Source organism: Heptranchias perlo, chromosome 21 (assembly GCF_035084215.1).
Source record: "Heptranchias perlo isolate sHepPer1 chromosome 21, sHepPer1.hap1, whole genome shotgun sequence".
NCBI classification, from domain to species: domain Eukaryota; kingdom Metazoa; phylum Chordata; class Chondrichthyes; order Hexanchiformes; family Hexanchidae; genus Heptranchias; species Heptranchias perlo.
In genome coordinates this window covers 36,015,107-36,041,656 of record NC_090345.1, presented here as the reverse complement: position 1 = coordinate 36,041,656, position 26,550 = coordinate 36,015,107, and the positions used below count along the sequence as shown (strand labels likewise).

Genomic DNA, 26,550 nt, shown 5'->3' with positions numbered 1-26,550 from the left:
TACCATTGGAGAGAGGAGACTGTCATATGGGTGGTCTCGGCTGGATTTCAATATGGGTCATAAAAGTAAAAGGATAGTGGCTGAACTCACTGTGTGCCCATTAACCTCAGGAAACTCACTGTGTACCCATTAACCTCAGGAAACTCAGTGTACCTATTAACCACAGGAAATTCACTGTGTACCCATTAACCTCAGGAAACTCACTATGTACCCATTAACCTCAGGAAACTCACAGTGTACCTATTAACCTCAGGAAACTCACAGTGTACCCATTAACCTCAGGAAACTCACTGTGTAACCATTCACCTCAGGAAACTCACTGTGTACCCATTAACCTCAACAAACTCAAAGTGTACCCATTCACCTCAGGAAATTCATTCTGTACCCATTAACCTCAGGAAAATCACTGCGTGCCCATTAACCTCAGGAACCTCACTGTGTACCCATTCACCTCAGGAAACTCACTGTGTACCCATTAACCGCAGGAAACTCACTGTGTACCCATTAACCTCAGGAAACTCACTGTGTACCCATTAACCTCAGGAAACTCACTCTGTACCCATTCACCTCAGGAAACTCACTGTGTACCCATTAACCTCAGGAAACTCATTCTGTACCCATTAACATCAGGAAAATCACTGCGTGCCCATTAACCTCAGGAACCTCACTGTGTACCCATTCACCTCAGGAAACTCACTCTGTATCCATTAACCTCAGGAAACTCACTGTGTACCCATTAACCTCAGGAAACTCACTCTGTACCCATTCACCTCAGGAAACTCACTGTGTACCCATTAACCTCAGGAAACTCACTCTGTATCCATTCACCTCAGGAAACTCACTGTGTACCCATTAACCTCAGGAAACTCATTCTGTACCCACTAACCTCAGGAAACTCACTCTGTATCCATTAACCTCAGGAAACTCATTCTGTACCCATTAACCTCAGGAAACTCACTGTGTACCCATTAACCTCAGGAAACTCACTCTGTATCCATTCACCTCAGGAAACTCACTGTGTACCCATTAACCTCAGGAACCTCACTGTGTACCCTTTAACCTCAGGAAACTCACACTGTACCCATTAACCTCAGGAAATTTACTGTGTACCCATTAACCTCAGGAAACTCACTGTGTACCCATAAACCTCAGGAAACTCACTGTGTACCCATTCACCTCAGGAAACTCACTATGTACCCATTCACCTCAGGAAACACACTCTGTATCCATTCACCTCAAGAAACTCACTGTGTACCCATTAACCTCAGGAAATTCATTCTGTGCCCATTAACCTCAGGAGACTCACTGTGTACCCATTAACCTCAGGAAATTCATTCTGTGCCCATTAACCTCAGGAAACTCACTGTGTACCCATTAACCTCAGGAAATTCATTCTGTACCCATTAACCTCAGGAAACTCACTCTGTACCCATTAACCTCAGGAAACTCACTGTGTACCCATTAACCTCAGGAAACTCACTCTGTACCCATTAACCTCAGGAAATTTACTGTGTACCCATTCACCTCAGGAAACTCACTCTGTACCCATTAACCTCAGGAAACTCACTGTAACCATTCACCTCAGGAAACTCACTGTGTACCCATTAACCTCAGGAAACTCACAGTGTACCCATTAACCTCAGGAAACTCACAGTGTACCCATTAACCTCAGGAAACTCACAGTGTACCCATTAACCTCAGGAACCTCACTGTGTACCCATTAACCTCAGGAAACTCACTCTGTACCCATTAACCTCAGGAAATTCACTGTGTACCCATTCACCTCAGGAAACTCACTGAGTACCCATTAACCTCAGGAAACTCACTGTGTACCCATTCACCTCAGGAAACTCACTATGTACCCATTCACCTCAGGAAACTCACTCTGTATCCATTCACCTCAGGAAACTCACTCTGTATCCATTCACCTCAGGAAACTCACTGTGTACCCATTAACCTCAGGAAATTCATTCTATGCCCATTAACCTCAGGAGACTCACTGTGTACCCATTAACCTCAGGAAATTCATTCCGTGCCCATTAACCTCAGGAAACTCACTGTGTACCCATTAACCTCAGGAAATTCATTCTGTACCCATTAACCTCAGGAAACTCACTCTGTACCCATTAACCTCAGGAAACTCACTGTGTACCCATTAACCTCAAGAAACTCACTCTGTACCCATTAACCTCAGGAAACTCACTGTACCCATTCACCTCAGGAAACTCACTGTGTACCCATTAACCTCAGGAAACTCACAGTGTACCCATTAACCTCAGGAAACTCACAGTGTACCCATTAACCTCAGGAAACTCAGTGTACCCATTAATCTCAGGAACCTCACAGTGTACCCGTTAACCTCAGGAAACTCACTCTGTACCCATTAACCTCAGGAAATTTACTGTGTACCCATTTACCTCAGGAAACTCACTGTGTACCCATTAACCTCAGGAAACTCACTGTACCCATTCACCTCAGGAAACTCACTGTGTACCCATTAACCTCAGGAAACTCACAGTGTACCCATTAACCTCAGGAAACTCACTCTGTACCCATTAACCTCAGGAAACTCACTGTACCCATTCACCTCAGGAAACTCACTGTGTACCCATTAACCTCAGGAAACTCACAGTGTACCCATTAACCTCAGGAAACTCACAGTGTACCCATTAACCTCAGGAAACTCACAGTGTACCCATTAATCTCAGGAACCTCACTGTGTACCCGTTAACCTCAGGAAACTCACTCTGTACCCATTAACCTCAGGAAATTTACTGTGTACCCATTTACCTCAGGAAACTCACAGTGTACCCATTAACCTCAGGAAACTCACTCTGTACCCATTAACCTCAGGAAATTTACTGTGTACCCATTCACCTCAGGAAACTCACTCTGTACCCATTAACCTCAGGAAACTCACTGTACCCATTCACCTCAGGAAACTCACTGTGTACCCATTAACCTCAGGAAACTCACTGTGTACCCATTAACCTCAGGAAACTCACTGTGTACCCATTAACCTCAGGAAACTCACAGTGTACCCATTAACCTCAGGAAACTCACAGTGTACACATTAACCTCAGGAAACTCACAGTGTACCCATTAACCTCAGGAAACTCACAGTGTACCCATTAACCTCAGGAAACTCACTCTGTACCCATTAACCTCAGGAAACTCACTGTGTACCCATTAACCTCAGGAAACTCACTGTGTACCCATTAACCTCAGGAAACTCACTGTGTACCCATTAACCTCAGGAAACTCACTCTGTACCCATTAACCTCAGGAAATTTACTGTGTACCCATTAACCTCAGGAAACGCACTCTGTACCCATTAACCTCAGGAAACTCACTGTGTACCCATTAACCTCAGGAAACTCACTCTGTACCCATTAACCTCAGGAAATTTACTGTGTACCCATTAACCTCAGGAAACTCACTCTGTACCCATTCATCTCAGGAAACTCACTCTGTACCCATTCACCTCAGGAAACTCACTCTGTACCCATTCACCTCAGGAAACTCACTCTGTACCCATTTTGGAAACTCACTGTGTACACATTCATCTTTGGAAACTCATTGTGTATCCAGTCACCTTTGCAAACTCACTGTGTACCCATGCACCTCAGGAAACTTACCGTGTATCCATTCACCTAAAGAAACTCACAGTGTATCCATTCACCTTTGGAAACTCACAGTGTACCCATTAAACTCAGCAAACTCACTGTGTATCCATTCACCTTTGGAAACTCTTAGTGTATCCATTCACTGTTGGAAACTCACAGTGTACTCATTCACCTAAAGAAGCTCACTGTGTATCCAACACAGGGCTACATGCATGCTAAACAGCGGAAGCAACATGTTATAGATACAACTAAGCGATTCCACAACCAATGGATCAGATCAAAGCACTGCAGTGCTGTCATATCCAGTCGTGAATGGTGGGGGACAATTAAACAACTAACGGGAGGAGGAGGCTCTGTAAACATCCCCATCCTCAATGATGGCGGAGTCCAGCACGTGAGTGCAAAAGACAAGGCTGAAGCGTTTGCAACCATCTTCAGCCAGAAGTGCCAAGTGGATGATCCATCTCGGCCACCTCCCGATATCCCTACCATCATAGAAGTCAGTCTTCAGCCAATTCGATTCACACCACGTGATATAAAGAAATGACTGAGTGCACTGGATACAGCAAAGGCTATGGGCCCCGACAAAATACCAACTGTAGTGCTGAAGACTTGTGCTCCAGAACTAGCCATGCCTCTAGCCAAACTGTTCCAGAACAGCTACAACACTGGCATCTACCCGACAATGTGGAAAATTTCCCAGGTATATCCTCTCCACAAAAAGCAGGATAAATCCAATCCGGCCAATTACCGCCCCATCAGTCTACTCTCAATCATCAGCAAAGTGATGGAAGGTGTTGTCAACAGTGCTATCAAGCGACACTGACTCACCAATAACCTGCTCACCGATGCTCAGTTTGGGTTCCGCCAGGAGCACTCGGCTCCAGACCTCAATACAGCCTCATTACAAACATGGACAAAAGAGCTGAATTTCAGAGATGAGGTGAGAGTGACTGCCCTTGACATCAAGGCAGCATTTGACCAAATATGGCATCAAGGAGCCCTAGTAAAATTGAAGTCAATGGGAATCAGGGGGAAAACTCTCCAGTGGATGGAGTCATACCTAGCACAAAGGAAGATGGTAGTGGTTGTTGGAGGCCAATCATCTTGCCCCAGGACATTGCTGCAGGAGTTCCTCAGAGCAGTATCCTAGGCCCAACCATCTTCAGCTGCTTCATCAATGACCTTTCCTCCATCATAAGGTCAGAAATGGGGATGTTTGCTGATGATTGCACAGCGTTCAGTTCCATTCACAACCCCTCAGATAATGAAGCAGTCCGTGCCCGCATGCAGCAAGACTTGGACAACATCCAGGCTTGGGCTGATATGTGGCAAGTAACATTCGTGCCAGACAAGTGCCAGGCAATGACCATCTCCAACAAGAGAGAGTCTAACCACCTCCCCTTGACATTCAGCGGCATTACCATTGTCGAATCCCTCACCATCAACATCCTGGGGGTCACCATTGACCAGAAACTTAACTGGACCAGCCATATAAATACTGTGGCTACGAGAGCAGGTCAGAGGCTGGGTATTCTGCGGTGAGTGACTCACCTCCTGACTCCACAAAGCCTTTCCACCATCTACAAGGCACAAGTCAGGAGTGTGATGGAATACTCTCCAGTTGCTTGGATGAGTGCAGCTCCAACACTCAAGAACCTCGACACCATCCAAGATAAAGCAGCCCGCTTGATTGGCACCCCATCCACCACCCTAAACATTCACTCCCTTCACCACCGGCGCACAGCGGCTGCAGTGTGTACCATCCACAGGATGCAATGCAGCAACTCACCAAGACTTCTTCGACAGCATCTCCCAAACCCACGACCTCTGCCACCGAGAAGGACAAGGGCAGCAGGCACATGGGAACAACACCACCTGCACGTTCACCTCCAAGTCGCACACCATCCTGACTTGGAAATATATCGCCGTTCCTTCATCATCGCTGGGTCAAAATCCTGGAACTCCCCACCTAACCACACTGTGGGAGAACCTTCACCACATGGACTGCAGCGGTTCAAGAAGGCAGCTCACCACCACCTTCTCAAGGGCAATTAGGGATGGGCAATAAATGCCGGCCTCGCCAGCGACGCCCAAATCCCATGAACGAATAAAAAAAAAACTCACTGTGTACCCATTCACCTTTGGAAACTCACTGTGTACCCATTCACCTTTGGAAACTCACTGTGTACCCATTCACCTTTGGAAACTCACTGTGTACCCATTCACCTTTGGAAACTCACTGTGTACCCATTCACCTTTGGAAACTCACTGTGTACCCATTCACCTTTGGAAACTCACTGTGTACCTTTTCACCTTTGGAAACTCACTGTGTACCTTTTCACCTTTGGAAACTCACTGTGTACCCATTCACCTTTGGAGACTCACTGTGTACCCATTCACCTTTGGAAACTCACTGTGTACCTTTTCACCTTTGGAAACTCACTGTTTACCCATTCACTTTAGGAAAGAAAATATAATGGCCTCGAGGTTGGGCAGTGACCATTATTGGGCGCACAGAAGGTATAGGGGGTAGTTCGTGCACCTCCCCCCTGAATGGTGAGGTCCATGGCTCTCCAGATATTGGGCTTCCACGATAGGGAGATTGAATGGATTGAGTAAACTAGTCCTCGATAGGGAGATTGAATGGATTGAGTAAACTAGTCCTCGATAGGGAGATTGAATGGATTGAGTAAACTAGTCCTCGATAGGGAGATTGAATGGATTGAGTAAACTAGTCCTCGATAGGGAGATTGAATGGATTGAGTAAACTAGTCCACGATAGGGAGATTGTATGGATTGAGTAAACTAGTCCTCGATAGGGAGATTGAATGGATTGAGTAAACTAGTCCTCGATAGGGAGATTGAATGGATTGAGTAAACTAGTCCACGATAGGGAGATTGAATGGATTGAGTAAACTAGTCCACGATAGGGAGATTGAATGGATTGAGTAAACTAGTCCTCGATAGGGAGATTGAATGGATTGAGTAAACTAGTCCACGATAGGGAGATTGTATGGATTGAGTAAACTAGTCCACAATAGGGAGATTGAATGGATTGAGTAAACTAGTCCTCGATAGGGAGATTGAATGGATTGAGTAAACTAGTCCACGATAGGGAGATTGAATGGATTGAGTAAACTAGTCCTCGATAGGGAGATTGAATGGATTGAGTAAACTAGTCCTCGATAGGGATACTGAATGGATTGAGTAAACTAGTCCACGATAGGGAGATTGAATGGATTGAGTAAACTAGTCCACGATAGGGAGATTGAATGGATTGAGTAAACTAGTCCACGATAGGGAGATTGAATGGATTGAGTAAACAAGTACGGCGTGTTCATGCGAGTGAGTGAGATGAAGCCCTCTTACAGGAACTCCATCACCATCCCCTATAAAGCCTGGTCCAAGTTCGGCAGCACCTTCAGCAAGTACGCCGAGGAGATGAAGGAGATCCAGGACAAACATCGGGACAAAAAGGAAAAAGCAGGAACTAAGTGTCACAAAATATATTTGAAAGTTCTTTATCTGAATGCACGTAGCATTCGTAACAAAATGGATGAGTTAACGGCACAAATAACTACGTATGGGTATGATCTTGTGGCCATTACAGAAACATGGCTGCAGGGTGACAACGACTGGGAACTAAATATGCCAGAGTATTTAACAATCAGGAAGGACAGGCAGGAAGGAAGGGGAGGTGGGGTGGCTATGTTAATAAAAGAAGGAATCACTGTAATACAGAGAAATGATATTGGGACAAAGGATCAGGATAATGAAACAGTTTGGGTAGAGATAAGGAATAATAAGGGGAAAAAAACACAAGTGGGCGTAGTATATAGGTCTCCTAATAGTTGCAACTCTGCTGGAAGAAGTATTAATCAGGAAATAGTTGGGGCATGTAATAAGGGAACAGCTATAATTATGGGGGATTTTAACTATCATATTAGCTGGACAAATCAAATTGGGCAGGGCAGCCTTGAGGAAGAGTTTATTGAGTGTATTAGGGATGGATTTCTTGAGCAGTATGTAACTGATCCTACAAGGGGGCAAGCAACCTTGGACCTGGTCCTGTGTAATGAGCCAGGATTAATTAATAATGTCCTAGTTAAGGAACCCCTTGGAATGAGTGACCATAACATGGTTACATTCCATATCCAATTAGAGGGTGAGAAGGTTGGTTCTCAAACAAGTGTACTGAGCTTGAATAAAGGAGACTATGATGGTATGAGGGCGGAATTGATTAAAGTGGACTGGGAAAATAGATTAAAGGGTAAGACGGTACATGAGCAGTGGTGTTCATTTAAGGAGTTATTTTACAACTTTCAAAACAAATATATTCCACTGAGGAAAAAAGGGTGTAAAAGAAATGACAGCCATCCGTGGCTAAGTAAAGAAATTAAGGATAGTATCCGACTAAAAACAAGGACATATATGGTAGCCAAACTTAGTGAGAGGATAGAAGATTGGGAAGTCTTCAAAAGACAGCAAAAAGTAACTAAAGGATTGATTAAGAAAGGGAAGATAGATTATGAAAATAAATTAGCAAAAAATATAAAAACAGATAGCAAGAGTTTCTACAGTTATATAAAAAGAAAAAGGGTGGCTAAGGCAAACATAGGTCCCTTAGAGGATGAGAGTGGGAAATTAATGGTGGGAAACATGGAGATGGCAAAAATGCTGAACAAATATTTTGTTTCAGTCTTTACGGTAGAGGACACTAAGAATATCCCAACACTGGACAAACAGGGGGCTCTAGGGGGGGAGGAGCTAAATACGATTAAAATCACTAAGGAATTGGTACTCAGTAAATTAATGGGACTCAAGGCGGATAAATCCCCTGGACCTGATGGCTTACATCCTAGGGTCTTGAGGGAAGTCGCAGTAGGGATTGTGGATGCTTTGGTAATAATTTTCCAAAGGACCCGGCAGATTGGAAACTGCTAATGTAACACCCTTATTTAAAAAGGGTAGTAGGCAGAAGGCTGGAAATTATAGACCAGTTAGCCTAACATCTGTGGTGGGTAAAATTTTGGAATCTATTATTAAGGAGAACATTTGGATAAACATAATTTAATAGGACAAAGTCAGCATGGCTTTACGAAGGGGAAGTCATGTCTGACAAATTTGCTTGAGTTCTTTGAGGACATAACGTACAGGATGGATAAAGGGGAACCAGTGGACGTAGTGTATTTAGACTTCCAGAAGGCATTCGACAAGGTGCCACATAAAAGATTATTGCTCAAGATAAAGAATCACTGGATTGGGGGTAATATTCTGGCATGGGTGGAGGATTGGTTATCTAACAGGAAGCAGAGAGTTGGGATAAATGGTTCATTCTCGGACTGGCAACCAGTAGCCAGTGGTGTTCTGCAGAGGTCGGTGCTGGGTCCCCAACTCTTTACAATCTATATTAACGATTTGGAGGAGGGGACCGAGTGTAACATATCAAAGTTTGCAGATGATACAAAGATGGGAGGGGAAAGTAGAGAGTGAGGAGGACATAAAAACCTGCAGGGGGATATAGACAGGCTGGGTGAGTGGGCGGAGATTTGGCAGATGCAATACAATATTGGAAAATGTGAGGTTATGCACTTTGGCAGGAAAAACCAGAGAGCAAGTTATTATCTTGATGGCAAGAGACTGAAAAGTACTGCAGTACAAAGGGATCTGGGGGTCCTAGTGCAAGAAAATCAAAAAGTTAGTATGCAGGTACAGCAGGTGATCAAGAAGGCCAACGGAATGTTGGCGTTTATTGCTAGGGGGATAGAATATAAAAACAGGGGGGTATTGCTGCAGTTATATAGGGTATTGGTGAGACCGCACCTGGAATACTGCATACAGTTTTGGTCTCCATATTTAAGAAAAGACATACTTGCTCTCGAGGCAGTACAAAGAAGGTTCACTCGGTTAATCCCGGGGATGAGGGGGCGGACATATGAGGAGAGGTTGAGTAGATTGGGACTCTACTCATTGGAGTTCAGAAGAATGAGAGGCGATCTTATTGAAACATATAAGATTGTGAAGGGGCTTGATCAGGTGGATGCGGTGAGGATGTTCCCAAGGATGGGTGAAACTAGAACTAGGGGGCATAATCTTAGAATAAAGGGCTGCTCTTTCAAAACTGAGATGAGGGGAAACTTCTTCACTCAGAGGGTGGTAGGTCTGTGGAATTTGCTGCCCCAGGAAGCTACATCATTGAATAAATTCAAAGCAGAAATAGACAGTTTCCTAGAAGTAAAGGGAATTAGGGGTTACGGGGAGCGGGCAGGAAATTGGACATGAATTTAGATTTGAGGTTAGGATCAGATCAGCCATGATCTTATTGAATGGCGGAGCAGACTCGAAGGGCCGATTGGCCTACTCCTGCTCCTATTTCTTATGTTCTTATGTTCTTAGTCCACGATAGGGAGATTGAATGGATTGAGTAAACTAGTCCACGATAGGGAGATTGAATGGATTGAGTGAACTAGTCCACGATAGGGAGATTGAATGGATTGAGTAAACTAGTCCTCGATAGGGAGATTGAATGGATTGAGTAAACTAGTCCTCGATAGGGAGATTGAATGGATTGAGTAAACTAGTCCTCGATAGGGAGATTGAATGGATTGAGTAAACTAGTCCTCGATAGGGAGATTGAATGGATTGAGTAAACTAGTCCACAATCGGCAAAACTATATGGCCTGTGGAAAGGAACAAGTTTCATCAGCTAAGCGGCTGGATCTGCTTTCACCCTTTTATTTTGATGTTCTCACTGTTGAAGGTTGTTACATTATTTTCACACACAGCTCCTAATACTGTGAGAAACATGTTTCCGAGTTCAATTGTTTAATGGCCTACCAGCTACATTCTCTGCAATACTGGAAGTAATCCATCCTTTTTATATGTTGAGCCAGAACACTTACTTGGAGTGACCACTAGTGCCACAAATTACATTCTTACAAACAGACATCACTGTGGTGTTCAGGCTGTAACTTATACAGCAGCTGAACAGAACCACGGACGAGTGGCAGTATGAAGGCACATGGCAATAAATCCACCTCACATTTCAAAATAGATATAAGCTTAATTGCAAAAAGAACAACAAGCTTACTTTAAATGTTTATGTAAACCAAAGAAAGTGCATGGATGAAAAGAGACAAATCAAAATCAAGCAATGTACTCTGTAAGCACGAGATCCAAAATTACAATCCAGCCTTGTATAGTCTACAGTAAACTTGACACTATGAAATCCAGTACTGTCCCCAGCCCTTTGCTCAGGCAGCCAAGTCGATGCTGTATATTTAGGTAAGCTTGTCCAAGTGTTGAAAATGGTCCTGCAGACTTAAAGCTACATCTGGTAATGATGAGGCAGTTTTCAATTATTGCTGAAATAAATTGCTGCTCCCTGCAATTTTGGCATTTACGGCTTCTGTAGTTAAGGATTAAAGTGCCAAAAATGCAGAAATTATTTAATCTCTGATACATAAGTCAGCTGCTCCGATAATCAGCTTGGCACTTCACCCTGGAAAAGATTTTAGTCTCAGGGCATAGCCTTTGATTACTTCAGGCAAATTTTCCACCCCAGTCACACGCAGGCTTGTACAATGAAACAACCTACAGAATTCAACCTTTGAACCACGTGGTTTTCTCATTCCATTTTTGCCATATTCATACCTTCTGTCAAATAACAACACTCAGGATGCCATAAATTTGATCCAAATATACTAACGCCCACACCAACAGTAGCCGCTCTGATCTCAGTTGCATTTATATAACGTCTTTGATGTAGAAAAATGTCCCAAGGTGGTTCACAGAGGCATAATTTTTTTAAAAATAGACACCAAGATGAAGAAGGAGATATTAGGAGGGATGACTAAAAGTTTAGTCAAGGTGATGGGTTTTAAAGAGGATCTTAAAGAAGGAGAGAGAGGTAGAGAGGCAAAGGGGGTTTAGGTTTACGAATTCCAGAGCCTGGGCCCTAAGCAGCTGAAGGCACGGCCGCCAATGGTGGGGCAAAGAGCAGGGTATGCACAAGAGGCCAGAGTCGGAAGAGTGGATAGTTTGGGGAGGGGGTTGCAGGTCTGGATGAGATTACAGAGATAGGGAAGGGCAACACCATCTCATTCAGTGATGGCGGATGCTAGCACTGCACACCCAACTAGATTGAGTTTACCTTACATAGAATTGCATAGTATTTACAGCACTGAAACAGGCCATTCGACCCAACAGGTCTAAGCCGGTGTTTATGCTCCACACAAGCCTCCACCCACCTTATCTCACCCCATCAACATATCCTTGTGTTCCTTTCTGCCTCATGGATTATCTAGAAGATGACCAAATGTCATTAAGATGACCAAATGTCATTAAGATGACCATATGTCCCAGTTTGACCAGGATTGCTCCTGTTTTGTTCCATCACAGCAAGTTTCTAAGGGATACCTCAGTTGTTTTCAGCTCCTCTATTCAATGCCACCACAAAGTTTGTTAAATTCCACAAGCGCACACATACCTGACCCTGAACACAAGTCACATGCTCAGCTAGCAGTTCTGGCCATCTATCCATCATATTCTATTCTTTCTTCAAACTGTTTTCCAACCAGCGTTTCTACAAACAAATTTTGTTTTATCGATTTTCTCCCTCCCCCCCCGCCCCTGTTAATCTTTCTGCTGATGTCCTGAAGGCAGTAACTCCTGCTTTAATCCTGTTCAACAGATGCTGGCTGCTCCCCTCCCCAGGTGCCTCATTCAGATGCCTGTTGTCCTTATATGTGGTACAACGATCAATCTTGGCAGACTATTCTACCACAGGAGCATCACACCTGAGTCTGATCTTGTCCTCATCTGATAACTATGATTGTAGGGCTCACTGAATCACAATGAGGAGCAGGAACCCCCTGACTGACTTTTTCCCATCTTTAGCCAAGGGATACTGAAGTCAATCACAGGGCCTTAACTGCTACACATAACTCAGCACATACCAGGGACAGAAGTTGGGAACTTTCTGGTCTGCATGGCTCGGTATTGCCGCACAGTAGCTGGGTAGCTACCCACTGAGCTGTTGGGAGGGTCACTCAGGCAATTTTTGCCGTTTCTTATAGGATTTAGGAATGTGACACTGCTCAATGCAATCTATAGCTACAGGCGTTCAGAGTCTAGGCTGGTTTCTACATGGTGCTGTTTATTTAAACACTACTTTTCAGTTCCCCAGAGAAAAGGGTTGAGCAGTGCAATTTAATTTTTACTTTTTTGTTTTCTCCACCCTACATTTTCAGCTGCCTTCCAAATAAAGGCAGCGAGAACACACAAGTTATGTTTTGTGTCTTTGCGTTCTATGTTTTTGCATTAATGCAGATTTTGTATCAGAGTTTGGAAGCTTGCCTTTAAATTTCACAGTGACCAAGGCGTAAACAGGATCTAAACTGCTTTTGCTGCAAAACAAATCTGTTCAGTTTTATTTCTTAAAGGGGCCATGTGCTCAATTATCGATTTGCGTTCCTACTGTAGGGATGCTCAGATTTTCTTCTGGAACTGATTCATAAGCCAATAGCCCAGCAACGAGATAAATGACCTGCAAATCTTGTTTTTGGTGCATTTGGTTGAGGGATAAAAGTTAACTAGAACACTGGGAGAGCTCCCCCTGCTCTTCTTTGAATAGTACCATGGGATCTTTTACATCCACCTGAACAGACAGACAGGGTTTAATGTCTCATCCAAAAGGAGGTACATCTGACAAATGAGGCACTCCCTCGGTACTGCACTGAAGCGTCAGCCTAAGACCATATGCTCACGTCTTGGACCTGGGCTTAAACCCACACCCTAGCTGGCTCAGAGGCAAGTGTGCGCCAACTGGGTTAAGCTGACAATTTAAGATAATGTTTATTGAGACGGAGAAGCAAATGCTTGCAGTTGAATGAGGGAAGAGTGTTAATAAACTGGATAACAAGTGAATGATTTTCATGCATAACACTAGTGGCATAAATCATAGCCTGTCTCTATACACTGGAACTCTGGAAAAACTGCTCATGCCTAATTCCAGGATAGTGTATCAGGCAAGTCGTCTCTGTTTCCACCTGTTAAAATTAAAACATAATAATTACATCAACAATATCCCCTCCAGATTGCATAGAATTACATAGAATGTACAGCACAGAAACAGGTCATTCAGCCCAACAGGTCCTTGCTGGTGTTTATGCTCCACACGAGCCTCCTCCCTCCCTACTTCATCTAACCCTATCAACATATCCTTCTATTCATGTGTTTATTTAGCTTCCCCTTAAATGTATCTATTCTATTTGCTTCAACCACTCCTTGAGGTAGCGAGTTCCACATTCTAACCACTCTCGAGGTAAAGAAGTTACTCCTGAATTCCCTATTGGATTTGTTAATGATTATCTTATATTTATGGCCCCTAGTTCTGGTTTCCCCCACAAGTGGAAACATCTTCTCTACGTCTACCCTATCAAACCCTTTCATTATCTTAAAGACCTCTATCAGGTCATCCCTCAGTCTTCTCTTTTCTAGAGAAAAGAGCCCCAGCCTGCTCAATCTTTCCGATAGGTATAACCTCTCAGTTCTGGTATCATCCTAGTAAATCTTTTTTGCACCTTTTCCAGAGCTTCTATATCATTTTTATAATATGGAGACCAGAACTGTTCACAGTACTCCAAGTGTGGCCTCTAGTTCTGGTCTCCCCCGCAAGTTGAAACATCGTCTCTACATCTAACCTATTGAACCCTTTCATAATCTTAAAGACCCAGTCCAATTTTCAACTGGATAGTCCAGTTTGAAAATCGAAAGCCAGACAGAAAAAGCCCGATTTTCAATTCCTACATGCATGCACTATTAGACCTGTACATACAGACACAGTGCTGGCTTGGCCGGTTTTTGGGCTGAGAAAAAAGGTAACTATCTATAATGTTGAGCACACGATCCCAGTTGCAGGGTACTTATTTGTGGTTGCTGATTCTTGCTTGTTGTAACAGGAGAAGGGCAGTATTTGCTTGTGTGATTGTCTCCAGCAGCAGTTCTTTTCCCCTCTCTATTTACCTCTTTGTAGGGTGCCGATTGCAGTTGTATCTTAAAAATCTCTTAAACTAGTTCCTCCTCCGCAATGTGAAATTTAACATCTCTCTCTGCCCTCAGGTCTAATTGCATTTCAAAGCAAGCCACAGGTTGCCTGTATGTAGTAACTAAATCACATTAGATGAGAAGTGTACACTTTAAATTATTGATTGTGAATATTGTTAAAGGAGGATTTGGATCATTTGAAAATTGTGTTAAAGGTCACAATCAATACACACTGTACCTCAACCACAGAGGCTGGAGCTAATAAAAAATACATGATATGTGAATACTATTCACTAAATATGTACATTAATTCAACCAGTGGCACATCATAAGGACAAGAGTGTTGCGACTGCGTACAAGTTTAACAAATGCAATGTTCAGCAGCCTGCGACTATATTGTACACAAAAAATGGCAATGGTACATAAAATGTCATAACTGTAGAACTTTTCAGAGTTGTTTGATATCCTTTTTCTTTTGTTTGCACTTCTGCAAAAAAGATGTAGTACACAAATCATCAAAGGATCCATATGAATTATAGCCAGCTGTGCTGGAACGCAGAGCCCTGCAACCTCATGCCAATAATGAAAGTGGTGCGGCAGTACATTAGATGTACACAGGACTTTAAGGTTTGGGACTTGGGTTAGAATCCTGCTGAGACAGATAGAACAAAAGTCTCTTTTCTCAGATCGCAAGATGTAGAAGGCCATTTGACCCATCTTAGTTCATCCACCCAAAAAGACCTTAAGATCCACCTGTTGCACATCGAATTATTTCTTAAATGATTTCAGGATTTTGCCTCCACTAATCTATCAGAAATCTATCCCATGTATTGATCACTCCTTGTGGAAAGAATCACTTTCTGGTATCAGTTCCAAATTCACCTTTTAATTTTTTGAATCTGTGTCCCCTTGTCCCACTCTTGAAATTTGGTTTAAAGTATGGGACAGTAATCGGTTATGAGACTGGACTAACAGGCCAGAGGTCATGGGCTCAATTTTGAAATGGTGGCAGATTGGCAGCGGGGTGGGGGGGGTGAAGGTGCGCGTGGCAAACCCAAATAAACAAAATTTACCGTTTCCGACTCGATCACAGCGTAATTGATGGTGATTGATGTGCTCTCCGGGTTTCCTGCCCGGCAGCCAGCCCTGATTGACAGACTGGCCGCCAGCAGGAGCTGCATCGCAAGGGGGGGGAGAGGGAGAGAAAGAGAGCGATACTTCATCCGGCTCTGGAACGGAAGATCGGGGTGGGGGGAGGAAAATGAAAGATTGTGGGGGGGGGGGAAGGGGAAGATCGGGGGGGGGGGAGAGGGGAGGATCGGGGGGGTGAAGAAGGGGAAGATCGGGGCGGTGAAGATAGGGAAGATCGAGGGGGTGAAGAAGGAGAAGATCGGGGGGCCATCGGTGGGGGGGTGAAGAGGGGGAGATCGGAGAGGGAGACATTGGTCATCGGAGCAGGGTGGAAAGGTAGGTTGATTTTGTGTTTTAACTTCACGCAATGGTTTGTTATTTAATTTATTTTGTTTCTTTTTGCCTGATCCGGCCCTTCACGCCTGGTTTCAGAAACCGTGGGAAAGCCGCCCAAATAAGTTAAAAATCGTCCTAACTACTTAATATGTCACAAGTAAAGTGCCTTAAGTACCTCATTTGGCTCTTTAACTATCATCCCGCCGGTTTTAATTGCCGACGGGACTTCCGGATTCGGGACGCCCGCGCACACACAGGTGCGTCCGTGGGGAACTCGGAAGTCGGTGGGTTGGAGCGGACTCCAAACCTGAACGGGATTTCCCCCATTTTCGGAGCCCCCCCCACCCTCAACGCACCCGCAATTTCCCGGGAAAATCGAGCCCCATGAGTTCAAATCCCACCACGATGATTATGAAATAGAATTGATTGAATCTGGTCATTTGTGGGCTAGCACCAGATAATAACCACAAAATCTGCGGGATTGTTGTAAAAGCCTAACTAATGTCCTTCAGAGAAAGGTGCCCGCTCTAGCCTACACATGACTCCAGTCTCGCACCATGTGGTTGATTCTTTACGCCTTTAGGGAAACTAGGGGTGAGTCGTAAAAATATGGGCCTTGCCAGTGTCGCCCAAATCCCAAGAACAAATAACAAAGAAAATCTACCATAACCAGACAGATGGTGGCTAAGCTTCCCAGGTAAATGAGCTTTCACATTCTCACTTTAGTTCTCTGTAAATGCAATATCAGGGGATAAAATAGTCCTCACATTTTGCACTACAATTAAATGTTGGTGTTCAGAGAGACTTGGGTGGCCTCGTACAAGAAACACAAAATGTTAGCATGCAGGTACATCAAGCAATTAGGAAAGTAAATGGCATGTTGGCATTTATTGCAAGAGGGTTGGAGTACAAGAGTAAGGAAGTCTTGCTGCAATTATACAGGGCTTTGGTGAGACCTCACCTGGAGTACTGTGTACAGTTTTAGTCTCCTTATCTAAGGAAGGATATACTTGCCTTAGAGGTGGTGCAACGAAGGTTCACTAGATTGATTCCTGGGATGAGAGGGTTGTCCTATGAAGAGAGGTTGAGTAGAATGGGCCTATATTCTCTGGAGTTTAGAAGAATGAGATGTGATCTCATTGAAATATATAAGATTATGAGGGGGCTTGACAGGGTAGATGCTGAGAGGCTGTTTCCCTGGCTGGAGAGTCTAGTACTAGGGGCCGCAGTCGCAGGATAAGGGGTCAGCCATTTAAGACCGAGATGAGGAGGAATTTCTTCACTCAGAGGGTTGTGAATCTTTGGAATTCTCTATCCCAGAGGGCTGTGGATGCTGAGTGGTTGAATATATTCAAGGCTGAGATAGATAGATTTTTGGACTCTAGGGGAATCAAGGGATATGGGGATCGGGCAGGAAAGTGGAGTTGAGGTTGAAGATCAGCCATGATCTGATTGAATGGCGGAGCAGGCTCGAGGGGCCGCGTGGCCTACTCCTGCTCCTATTTCATATGTTCTTAAGCACTAGGTAGCCATCTCATTCAGAGATGTCAAAAATGTAGAGGTTGGGAAATGGGGATAACATGCTGTTTTGGTATGGTGTGATTTTCTGAAGCTGGGATTCAGGAACACTGTTGGAATGAGGAGCTTTCAATTGCATTTCACCTCAGGTGCCAACCTAGAACACTAGCAAAAAGCTAACCAACAGCTTCAAAAATGCACAACTCAAAAACAGTCCTGAATATTAGCCTGCAGTCTGTAGCTATATTGAAAGCGCAGCGGGACTTGGGCTCATTGTTACTTAAAATCTATCCTTATTATTGCAAGTACCTCCAATTGCACCATATTGTGCAGTTACAAAATGCAGGGGACATGCTCAATGGTGAATAGTGAAGGTGGCAGCACTTCAAACAATGCTGCAGGAGAGATTTGTTTCCTCTGACATGTTGACAAATGATGGATTACAAGAGCTGCAGTATAATGAGATAAGGAGCAAATCCTTTAGCAGTGAGTGAAAGAAGGCACTGTCATGACAAATGACTGTGCAAAGAAAATAATGAAGTGAATACTTATTGTGCCTTTTAACCGCCTGTTGGGGGTTTCACTAATGTCAAAACAAACAGCAGCGTGCTGAAAAGCAAGGATGAACAAATTATTATTGCCTAATTTTGCCTTAGCAGGCCCGAGGAAGTGCGATTACAGCTTAAAAAGATTCCAAATCCTATGGCTCATTTTATTCCAAAATCTAACTTACATTTGACAGTCAAAATCAGGTGAATTATGTGTATCAAATTTTTTCCAATTTGAGCCAAACTGAACTCAGGTGTAGTGCCAACTCTGATGTATGCTAGTAACAAACTGAGAGGCAACATCAGACTGAATCTTTTAATCTTTTATTCCACTCATTGTTTTCCCCATTTCCCCGCTATGTATTCTGGATGTCCTTTCGGTGAGAGCAAGAAAACTCTGTGTACTTTTGGCAGCCTTGGTTCAGTGGTAGCACGCTCACCTCTGAGTCAGAAGGTTGTGCACTCTGGGCACTTGAGCACAAAACCTAGGCTGACACTTCGGTTCGGTACTGTGGGCGTGCGGCACTATCATAGCTGCCATCTTTTAGATGCAACATCAAACATCAGGCGAATGTCAAAGATCCCATGGCACTATTCGAAGAAAAGCTGGGAAGTTCTCCCACGGAGGCCGGGTATGTACAAGAATCAGCAACTAGGGCCGACTTTAAGTCGCGGCAGGAGTCCGGCGGAAGCAAACGGCAACCTCGCGCGGGAATCTTCACCGAGGCCCGGCAGATTTTAACCGCTGGACCTCATTCGAATGCTGCTCGTCAGCTGCTCAACTGTTTTGGGCGGGAAGCGGCAGCTGGTCGGTGGGGGAACAAAGCACCAAGAGAAGGCTGCTGGCAGCAAAGTAAGTCCAGGAAGGGGTGGCAGGGGGGCGGGGGGGGGGGGGGCGCAGGAGTTGTGAGAGTCTCATGGCTGGGAGTGGGAGAAGCCGGGCAGCAGAGGCCTGGACTTTCATTGTGTGGCCCAGAGGATCACTCCTACTCCAGAAGGCCTAGCTGGCTTCCTTGACAGCTTTACCTGGTGGGGCAACCGCAGTGGGCGCCCCCCTCAGGAGCGGTTTAAAATGCTATTGACCTATGTCAAGGGATCCTGATTTGCATTTATTAATGAGACTCCTGCCATAGTCCGAAGGGAGCCTCACCCGCCACCAAAACCAGCAGCTTTAAAATGGGGACTTACCGGGAACTGAGCAGGAAGTGGAGTTGCTGCATTTTAACTGTTCCCCTGCTCCTTTCCCGCCAATCGGGAAGAGTTAAAGCCCCCATTCGATCATCTGGGCAATATTTATACTTCTTGATCAATACTTTACCTCATGAAATTATTAATCTTCTATTTAAAAAATGTTTCAACATAATCTTTTTACCCATTTATGTACCGTCACAAATTCCGAAAAAGTTCTGTATCTGTCAATGAGTTTCTGGTTTGATTGACACCTTCAGTAGGCAACGAGAAGTTGAGATCTGAAGACATTGACTAATTAAGAATGGAGTAATGGACTAAAATCCATACGTGTCCTTTATCTCCATATTAAGACAGGGTAATATCTACAGGGTGCCTTTTTTCAAGTTATGAAACTTCTTCTTGACCTCCTCCCAGGTGCACAATTAATGGATCAGGTGTTAACTCAACCTGTGGGCTTCTCCACCCCTCAATCTAAAAAGCTCATCATGTTCTTTAAACACTGTCCAATAGGACCTCAAAGGCCCAGTCAATGTAACAGGATTTACTATCGTTTTGTTGTGCCATTTCTTTAATGTCTTGCATGCTCCACAACTGGATTAATCCAGCAGTTTATTAGCTGCTTGAGAAATGTGAAAGAAGCATCATTTCAGGTGCGTTGAACTGGCTATTCTGGCTAACAAAATTCATATTGCACGGAATCGAATGGAACACAAGCCAAGCTGTTAAAGGAAAAAAACAGAAGTAATCTGGGTTGATATTTTGATTGTAATGACAAATTAATAATTGCAAGTGCTATTAATTATGGGATTAAGGTGAGCAGATAGCAAAATAAATTGCTCATGTCAAGAGTTTCAATATTCCGGATATTGATCAGGGATAACTGCAAAGGGATGTAATGAAGAATGAACAGTTTCATCAAAGCACTAGTGGCCTTTTTCTTTAAGTCAAGGATAAGATTTTCTTTTAAAAAATATTTTCTCCTCTTCCCACGTCAAGGGTCCTTCTGGAGCATGTATCCATTGAAGTTCACTGGCAGTGCTCTATTTGTTCTATATTAAATGGAAGCAGAATTCTGAGCTTTACTGATGGGAGGAAGGCAGAGATTATGAATGAGAGTGATGCCTGAGAATATGTATTAAGCTGCATTTCAATATACTGGAAAACATGAATTTATGGGAAAAAATACATGAAAATTAGGTGTTGAATATTAAAACAAAACATGCTTGTAATGGTTATAAATTTTGGGTTTAGACTAGATATTCCCTTGGGTTCAGTGTCATTGGATCTCTCCCATAAATGGCCCCCACGATTAGGAGTTTACAATAGTGAGACCTCGGAGTCATAACAATGGAAGCCCTCCTTGTGTGTACTAGATACTGCAATCTCACGTTTCTCCTATCTTCCAAAAGGTGGAATGATAAACCTTTTCCTTCAACAGCACCTCCGAAACCGGCAACCTCTAACCCCTAGAAGGATAAGGAAGGGCCGTAGGTGCATGGGAACACCATCACCTCCAAGTTCCCCTCCAAATCACACACCACCCTGACTTGGAAATATATCGCCATTCCTTCATCGTCACTGGGTCAAAATCCTGGAACTCCCTATCTAACAGCACTGTGGGAGTTCCTTCACTACACGGACTGCAGCGGTTCAAGAAGGCAGCTCACCACCACCTTCTCAAGGGCAACTAGAGAGGGGCAATAAATGCCGGCCTCGCCAGCGGTGCCCATATCCCAAGAATTAATTAGAAAAAACACACTTTAGTGAGATAAGACTAACTGTAAACCAGCAAGCTAGTTTACTTTGCATGTAATATATGAATGAACAGAATGCAGTTTTCAGTGAATTTCAATCTATTTCATAATGCTCCTTGTAACATAGAAAATAATAAAGCATGCCACTCCATCAAACCCCATTGTCTCAAACTAAAATGGTATGGTGGATGTATAATTCTGGACCAGCGTTTCATCTGATCCTAATCCACACTCCCAGAAGCTTGCATGTTGTGTGGATTTAATCTGTAGTGAGCTGAATAGCAACGTCTTAATTTAAAATAATGCAAAATTCCTCCTGGGCCAAACAGCTAAAAATCCCAAAACATGAAAATCACCTGTCGCCACTGCATACTTACATCACTGATTGCTGAAGTAAAACACTTTATGTAACACATTGGCCCTGACTATAACAACTCCCACCTGGCGGAAACCAGGTGGAGGACAGTTAAAATAACACAAGTTAGTTACTCCCTCCGAGCCCACTTCCTATCAAACACGCCCACATATTAACCTGCTCTTTTGAGCAGGTGAGCAGTACATGCGCAGGAAGATTCACTTATACAGGAAAGATGTGATTGCACTGGAAAGGTTCCAGAGGAGATTTACGAGGATGTTGCTAGGACTGGAGAATTTTAGCTATGAGGAAAGATTGGATAGGCTGGGGTTGTTTTCTTTGGAACAGAGGCGGCTGAGGGGTGATTTAATTGAGGTGTATAAAATTATGAGGGGCCTAGATAGAGTGGATAGGAAGGACTTATTTCCCTTAGCAGAGAGGTCAATAACCAGGGGGCATAGATTTAAAGTAATTGGTAGAAGGATTAGAGGGGAGTTGAGGAGAATCTTTTTCACCCAGGGATGGTGGGGGTCTGGAACTCACTGCCTGAAAAGGTGGTAGAGGCAGAAACCCTCAACTCATTTAAAAAGTACTTGGATGTGTACTTGAAGTGCTGTAACCTACAAGGCCATGGACCAAGAGCTAGAAAGTGGAATTAGACTGGATAGTTCTTTTTCAGCCGGCACAGACACAATGGGCTGAATGGCCTCCTTCTGTGCTGTAAATTTCTATGATTCTATAAAGGCCCTGCCGTTAAGATCAGCAGGGCCTCCACGTCCCCGGCATTGCCGGGTTTTCTCCGCGCTCCCCCGCACCCCCATTAATAGCGGGTCCATTATTTCTAAAGCACTATTATGGCATCACATGGTAACATTAAAATGTACACAATGAAGTCTCAAATTACTATCTAAATTGGGTATGTGGGGGAGGCTCGATTTTGACCCTACCCGCCTGGCAGAAACCAGGTGTGTAGACAGTTAAAATCGACTGAGTGACTTTGCCACCAATTTCCCGCCTAAATCCCACTGTCTTCCATTTTAACCTGCTCTTCTGAGAAGGCAGCAAAAGCACCCGCCTAAAACCAGCAGGGTCCTTCTTTAAATATGTAGATCGGAGTCCAATGGGCCCGAGTCATCAGGCTCCGACTGTTACTTCAACTTTGATCTGAGCGGGGAAATTTTTTTACTTCCTTTTGTGGTGCCCCGTAAGGAACGTTTAGGCCTCCCCTGACCCGAACTGCCCACCCTTCCCTAATGCAAGACCCCACCTTGGAACCCCCATCTCCACACACCAAGGCTAAGGGCTGGCCGGCATTCTCCAGGCTGGTAGCCACTTCCTGCCCATTGAAGTTGGGAAGTCGGCCAGCAGCATATTAATGAGGCCCAGCAGTTAAAATCGGCATGAGCTCGTTCTGCCGTTGGAAATCCACTGGCAGTTAAACACTTGATGGCTCCATGTTCAATCTCAAATTAGCAAATTAATATTTGACATAGACACGTCACAGCAATGTCAAAATTATTTTCCACCCAGGTGAATTGTGGTGTTCAAAATGTATTGTGCAGCTGCTGAAATATTTCTGCCTCCTAGTAATTTATTTATATAAGAGGAGACTTCTAAGTCTTGAATTTGGCTTGGCTCTAGTTTTGGTTCGGAGAGCCAGAGCAGGACTCTAACTGGACAGGCTCTGCTCAAACTAGCAACTGTTGGTCTTTTTCACCTCTCTCTTTGAGTTTTGTTTAATGGTTGGAATTCATAAAAAGTTGACAAGACCTGGAAACTGGCCATGAAGGAAAGATGGTAAGTGGAGAGTACCATATATACATTAACTTTCAGCCTGTAATTATCTTGGATAAAGTGGAGACTAAACTGATGTTATCTGTGCATTTCTTCAGAGAACAGAGTGTACTCCTTGGCAGCTTCGAGGTCTTGCCGATTAATTTCAAGTTTTAACGGTTTTGACTCAGATTTTGACAGTGGGAGAATGATAAAAGTGATCACTTGAAAAATCTATTGTGTTTTGTTTTTTAGCTGCCAGCATAAGATAATTGTATTTAGAAAATCCAGCTCGAGAACAAAACACATCCCGGTCTGTTTCAATTGGATCAATATCTGCCCGGAAGGGGACATAGAGCATTAGAGAGATATTAAGGCTTGATTTTGTTTACTGGGGGCGGGTTGAGAGAGATGAGAACAAACTTAGTGTTCCTTAAAATAGGGGATTCGTAAGCAGTGGTAATGGGGGGTGGGGTGAAGAGACCACGATAGATTAATCCTACATGGACGGTGGATGTAGAAAGCAAGGTGAGTTAACAGGACCTTTTCTTACTCCAAACACTATGTTCTTACGAACAGTGAAGAGTTAAGAAACAAGTCAATGTTTACATGGTGAAGGGTGGTGTGAGAGAAATTTACAATGCAATTAGGTGAGGCTTCAATAGCTAATATATATTTTCTTCCATTTTTGTACTGTTTTCCCATGTAAAAAAATTATATCTTAATAAAATTATAAAAAAAGTAATGGAAACCCTGGGCATGTGACAATATGGCTATTCCTGCCCTTCACATTAAATTAATCTTAATTACATTTGAACTTTACTGACCCATGAAATCACATTGAGTTTGCGTCACAGTGACCCCCAACTGAATGCGCTCCTCCGGGGTTTATAACAAGAGTAACCTAACGTCACACGACAGGAAATTTTAACCCTTCCAGCAAAACAGAGGAGTTACTTATCCAAGCTCTGTCAAAAGGCCAAAGATCCTTCCACATTCAGTTATGGGCATCAAAGACACATCTCCAAATTTAGGAATTTAATCCAGTTCTCAACCAATAAAAACCTAGATTTTTTTTTAAAAAGCTGCTATCCCCTCCAAAATGGATGGTGAGAACAGGAGAAAGAAGGAAGGTAGATAAGAAAAATATTTTAAAATTGGAGCGCGATTTTAACCCAGCCCGCGCAGCAGGTTTGGGTTGAACACCCATTTTACACTGTGCTGAATAGAATGCTCCATTGACTTCAACAGAGAGTAAAATCGATGGGGACTAAAACTGGCTTCGGACTAGAATCCGCCCAGTTCCTGCTGGGATGGTGAGGTTAAAATCAGGACTTAGGTTTTTTTTAAAAAAAACAAGGTCTGGGAAAAAGGCTGTATAAATTAAAGTAAAAAAAATAAAATGAGGACAGACAATTGGGAGAGAAGACAAAACAGTGTAAGTAGAATTAGAGATTAAAATTTATATAAAAATTGTGTTTTAGGTGCTCATATTAGAGCAATAAAGCTATGCCTGACATTTGAGTAGCTTTATTACTGTAATATTAGTCTTTTGTTGTCATAGCAACTGTGCTGAAAACATACACAACTGACAAGAGATACAGGAATTTTCTGAGACTTGATAATAGTCTGAGAGTTAAACCAAATTATTTGACCAATATGTAGCCTGATATGTTATCCAATTCAGTTCCTCGGGAGATTGTCAGTCACCTTATACGAACCTTATCACCGCAAACAAAACTGAGGGCAAGCGATGTGCATTTTGATTCTAAAATGCGATTGGAGTAAGTAATCTATCAGCGTTTACATTTTCCAATTACTATAATTATGCTACAGATTGCAAACAAATGAGAATGTGTAGCACAGGTATTACAATTATGGTATTTGATAAAATAATGATTCAACATTCAAAGAGAAAATATCCACTGTACCTTGGCGATTGTAACTATGGAACATGACAACTGCCAAGAATCTCGCAATTAGAAATATATTTTACATTACCAAATGAAACAGTAGTAGACCAAACAACAGCAAATATACCACTGCCCCTTATGTGAAGTCCCTCTCTGTTGTAAATTCATCCCTACATCTGTAAGCTGCAAGGTACCATTGATGGACCAACAAATCTTAACTGTGAAATAGAATCTTAAACTAAGATTATTGCCAAGCTCAATTACTACAGAGTATCGTAAAACACAGCCTACAATGTTTAGGGACATCTCTGATTCAACACAAATATTTATGAGAGCTCATCAGGCTGTCAGTAGTACTTTCATTACAGATTAAGGCAAACCACTTGACCTCCATCACTTCTGCCAGTAGGTCACAAGTTAAGCCTTACTCTTTGCTGCTGGCAAGTGCACAAAATTCCATTGACATGCGAACTTATTCTGGGACTGGTACAGAAGGAAAGTAACCCAAAATGAAAGAGGGATTTGGGATTCGAACAAAGAAATGAGAGAGATCGCAGCCAAAAGAAAGAAAAAATATAACATGAACTATAGTGAAACAGAAACAGTAAATATCAGGAGTGTGAAAGATAAGTAGATAAACTGGAAAAATAAATTGAATGAAAAAGACTACAAAGCAAAAGTTTAAGCAAATTAAAGAAAAGGTGAAACAACCAGAAACACCTTTTCTTGACTCTGGCTTTTCCTCCTTTAGTTTATCTGCATTCCTTCTTTCACTTCTTTCTTTCTATTCAAACCTCCCTTCAGCATTCTTTCTCCTCTATTGTTTTGCTAATTAAAAAAATCCCGACCTATTTTTATTTTGAGACCTCACTTGGAAAGGATTTGCATTCAAAGTTGTGGACATTTACCTCTGTTCATCACTATTGGCTTAGCAAAGCAGTAAATGAAGTATGAAAGTACATAGTGTTTCACATAGCAGAGCACAGCTGAAAGGTGCCAAATGCATACCTTTATATTACAGTATTCTCTCAATCCCCTGGTAATATCCGAGCAGACGTCATCATTTATTAATTACTAGGAACAAAATATAGTAGCAAGATTGCAGCTAAAGGACAACAAGGGTGCGAAATTGGTTCTCGGAGGTAGCGCAAAATGCGTGATAACGAATCAAGCTTGTTTTATACCACGCCTGATTTTCTTTTCCCAATGAAGACCAATTTCACAGCCCAAGCATTTTTAAACTGGTGCTATATTGTCACTTGTTCCTGTCATTGTTAACACTTCACTAGCCAGTGATCCACTGGAAGTCCAGGTATTAGGTGTGGACAGGATTAAGCCTCCCCCTCACCCCCAAGA

General features: G+C 43.2%; 1 protein-coding gene across 2 annotated transcripts in view; it reads right to left on the bottom strand.

Moving 5' to 3' along the window:
• Nucleotides 1-26,550, bottom strand: part of plce1 (phospholipase C, epsilon 1) — a 371,927-nt gene that overhangs the window by 93,436 nt on the left and 251,941 nt on the right. The gene's annotated exons all lie outside the window — the stretch shown is intronic.